This window comes from Triticum dicoccoides, chromosome 5A, assembly GCF_002162155.2.
Source record: "Triticum dicoccoides isolate Atlit2015 ecotype Zavitan chromosome 5A, WEW_v2.0, whole genome shotgun sequence".
NCBI classification, from domain to species: Eukaryota; Viridiplantae; Streptophyta; class Magnoliopsida; order Poales; family Poaceae; genus Triticum; species Triticum dicoccoides.
The window spans coordinates 26626519-26630690 of NC_041388.1; the positions used below are offsets into that span (position 1 = coordinate 26626519).

Genomic DNA, 4172 nt, shown 5'->3' on the forward strand with positions numbered 1-4172 from the left:
TTAGCATTGATAACCAGCTCAGCCATAGAGTCACCTGATGACCAGTCAATTTGCAAATAGTTCCAAACTCTGACACTAAAATTGCAATTGAAGAACAGATGATCTCTTATTTCCCTAGTCTGCAAAGGGCAAAGAACGCAATTTACTCCATCCTCCAAATGCCAATGCCTCCTTTCCACCATGTCCTTGGTATTCAGCCTATCCATAATAAGCATCCAAGCAAAAACTTTTATTTTCATTGTGCATGAGGACTTCCAGATCCAAGCTGTCAAGGGGTTGAAGGACTGTGACACAAAAGTATGGGAGTAAAAACAGCTTTGGAGAATATCCCTTGGCAGTGCCACTCCAAAACCAAATATCCTTGGATCCAGTTACTCTATCATGGCTCTCCAACAATGATTGAAGAGTGATCAGATCATCAAAGGCCTGACTGGACAAAGGAAGATGGAAGTGCTGATGCATGTCCTGAGAGTCCATAAACTCTTTAACAGTAATCCAGGGGTCCTTAACATAAGACAAAAGCCTAGGAAATATGAATTGGAGACTAGAGACTTGATCATCAAGCTGCCAATTGTCTGACCACATGAGGGCAGTGTCTCCTTCATTGATCTGAACCCAAGCACAGTCTCTAAAGTTCTTCATGACCTTGCATATATCCTTCCACCAGAAAGAGCCACAATCATAAGTTCCTTGGGGCACTCTGCCATGGTAGTAGGAGTCCCAAATTAATGACACCCATGGGAGATCCTTTTTATTGAGGAAGTTATTTGCATGTTTGAGCAGAAGAGCCATATTCTGAACACCCAGGTTAAGAATACCAAGGCCTCCCTTGTTTTTTGGCCTGCAAATAAGGTCCCAAGCAGCAAGAGAAGGGGCAGGCTCACCCCTATTCTTCCTCCAGAGGCATTGTCTCTGAATTCTCTCCAATTGCTTTAAAATGCCAGCAGGGACAGCCAAACTGCAAAGAAAGAAGATGGGCATAGAAGACAAGGCAGAGTTCAGAAACTGTAATCTCTCCCCCTGATTTAAAAAAAGAGGAGCTAGCTGTCATTCTTCTCTCTATGCAGTCCACCAGAGGCATAAAGTCCACCATTTTGGGCCTAGTAGTACCTACTGGCAACCCAAGGTAGGTAAAAGGCATTTTCCTAATCTGGCATCCAAAAGCAGCAGCTAATTCTGTCATGACAGTAGTGTCCACATTGATGGGAATGATAAAGGATTTATGATAATTCACATCAAGGCCAGTAGACACAAAGAAAACCTTGAGCATGTCCTTCAGAGCAATTAGTTGGTCCTTGTCAGCTGGCAAGATGATCAAAGTATCATCAGCATACTGAATCACAGGGTAGTCCTGGTCATGACAGGGTATTGGGAGATGAAGGATGCCCCTTTCTGAACATGTCATTAATTACATTCTACAGGAGGTCAGCACCAAGGACAAAAAGTAGGGGAGAGACTAGATCACCCTGTCTAACACCCTTTTTACATATGAACTTCCTGCCAGGAACTCCATTAAGCAGAACAGATGAGGTACCTGTAGACAAAAGCTGCTTCATCCAAAGAATCCACTTTTCATTGAAGCCCTTATATCTCAAGATTTGGACAATTGCCTCATGCTCAAGAGAATCAAAAGCCTTTTCAAGTCCAATTTAAGTATGACAATTGGCCTCTTGGACCGATGACACTGGTGCAAATACTCAAAAGTCCACCCAATACAGTCCTGAATAGTTCTGCTTTTTATGAACCCATACTGGTTCTTGTGAACACACTGCATTATCACCTCTTGAAACCTATTGGCTACCATCTTGGATAGGAACTTAAGACCCATTCCTGTTAAAGAAATAGGCCTGAAGTCCCCCACCTCTTCAGGTGAAGGCTTCTTAGGCACTAGAGTGATATATGAATCATTGATATTCTTCAGATGGGCAGTACCATAATAGAAAGCCTGTGCCAGTTCATAAAAATCTTGAGAGATAATGTGCCAGCACCTTTTGAAGAAAAGACCATTAAAACCATCTGGGCCTGGAGCTTTATCAACTGGCATATGCTTGACAATCTTGTCCATTTCCTCCTTCTCAAAGGGCTTAGTGAGAATATCTAATCCCTCCACTGGAACAATTAATGAGGAGAGATCAAAGCCCATGTGGATTCCCCTTGAAGAGCCCATTCTATTTTTAAAACAATTCCATATAATGTCCTCCATTTGAGAGTGGTCAGTCACCACAGTGCCATGAGGTAATTTTAAGCTGGCAATAGAATTCCTTCGATGTCTCTCAGTTGCCATAGCATGAAAGAACTTGGTGTTTTCACCATCCACTTTTATATATTTGATAGTATATCTTTTCTTCCAATAAAGACATTGAAGGTGGAGCAACTTCTCCACATGATTTTTGACCACTTTTTTAAAATTGGATTCATGTCCGTATAATGGTCTGAACTCCTCAAGCTCATCCAATAGCAGAATAACCTTATTACATTTACAGACAAGAATTTTCAGTTTGGAGATGTTCTTCTAATTATGTATAAAAATACCAGATATAAGTGTTTTTTATTGAGACATTAGCCAATCCATTGTTTTTTATTGGTCCATGGAAACTTTGAGTCAATATAAGTGTTTTTCTGATTATGTATGCTCATTGCCTTACAAATAGAAAAGGAAATTGCATAAAAATACCAGATAACTAAAATTTGTTTTACCAAAAAGAAGAAATACACAAGAAAAACTTGGAATTACAGATTTTTTTTCCTAAACTAGATCTGGCCTACTACTCTGCCCAGAGATATTCTCCAGGCACCGCATCAAACGCCACCAAGCGCTCGCGGGCCTTGAGCTGGAGTTCATCGCCATGGCTGTTCTGGCACAGATTTGGCAAACTTCTATAAAAAGAAAAAGACACCGCCGGAGACGGCCTTAGCGACGTGTTCGCTGCTGCTGCTCGTGTGGGGAGCCGCGGATGTGGGGGCATCTCCGGCGAGGAAGTGGCCAGCAGCGGTGGCGCTGGATCCCGCGAGCGATATTGACATCGTCGCGGTGGCCGACGACCCAAGCAAGGCGGGAAGGTCGGGAACGGGGCGCCGGCGTCTAGATCCAACCGGATCCCGACGAATTTGAAGGAGAACGGCGGCTGGGAGGAGAGCTCAGGCGATTCCATGGGCGCTTGGCCTCCATTGCTGCAAGAAAAGCCAGGGAGATATATGAGAGAGGAGAGCATAGGAGAGAGAGAGGCGGCGCAAGGCGCGGCTCACCGGCGTGCTACGGTGGGAGGTGCGGGCGGAGGCCCGTCACGCAGACGGCGGCCTGCGTCGGCTGCGAGCTCTGGAGTTCGTCGGGCTCTGCTGCTGCTGCTCGCATCGTGCTCGCGTACTGTGTGAGAGGATAAGAACCAGGGAAAGCACAAATAGAGAGTAGAAGGAGCAGCGACCGTTGGATCGGGTAAGAATGGACGGTGGAGACGCTTGATCCGTGGGAGGTCTGGTTCGTCCAATCAGAACGCAGCAGGCTAGAAAAATCATTTCCTCCTATAAAAACGTCCGGTGTGTGTTTTACATTGAATTGGTAGCTTACTGTAGTGGTTATCTGGCATTAGCAATGCAAAGACGTGCTAGGTTCGAAACGCACATGCTACTATTCATTTTCGTGGTTTTTTTCCTTACTTTTTTTGTTTTATTTTACTAAATTAAATTCGTTCTTGGACATGGATAACTCGAACGGAATCTATTTTCTGTACCCTATCTGAATATATTTTCCAACATGTATTTTCAGGCTTTTCGGAGTTCGTTTACATTTCGAAATTAAAAAACGGAAGACAATGTTGAGGGTTGAGTCTTGGCACCCTTGTGTTAATTCATTTCATTTCGACATGGTTCATGTAATGGTGTATCTTTTTTTTTTGAAAGAGGCGTACTCTACCTGTATTCATACGAGTAAGGATACAATCCAGCTTCGCATACAAGCAACAAAATACAAAGAGGATACAAGAGGATAGACTGCTACTCTCCGAGCCGACCAAATCTTCCGCGGTCGCCGAAAGAGGAGAACATCGGCAGCCAAAACAAACCAAGGAGCTGAAGACACCCCTTGCCTAAGGGAGTTGACGAACCGCAGCAACCACCAAACCCAGCGACCTAGATCCTTGGCGATGGAAAATATTGGTCGGAGGCGAAACCGAAAG

At 44.2% G+C, this 4172-nt stretch overlaps 1 long non-coding RNA gene across 1 annotated transcript; it reads right to left on the reverse strand.

Annotated features, from left to right (window-relative positions):
• Window positions 1-2648: 2648 nt before the first annotated feature.
• LOC119298893 lies at window positions 2649-3361 on the reverse strand. Its single transcript, XR_005146022.1, has 2 exons — window positions 3247-3361; window positions 2649-3171 (listed from the first exon to the last, which is right to left on the reverse strand). It is a non-coding gene; the product is annotated as an uncharacterized LOC119298893 (long non-coding RNA).
• Window positions 3362-4172: the final 811 nt, after the last annotated feature.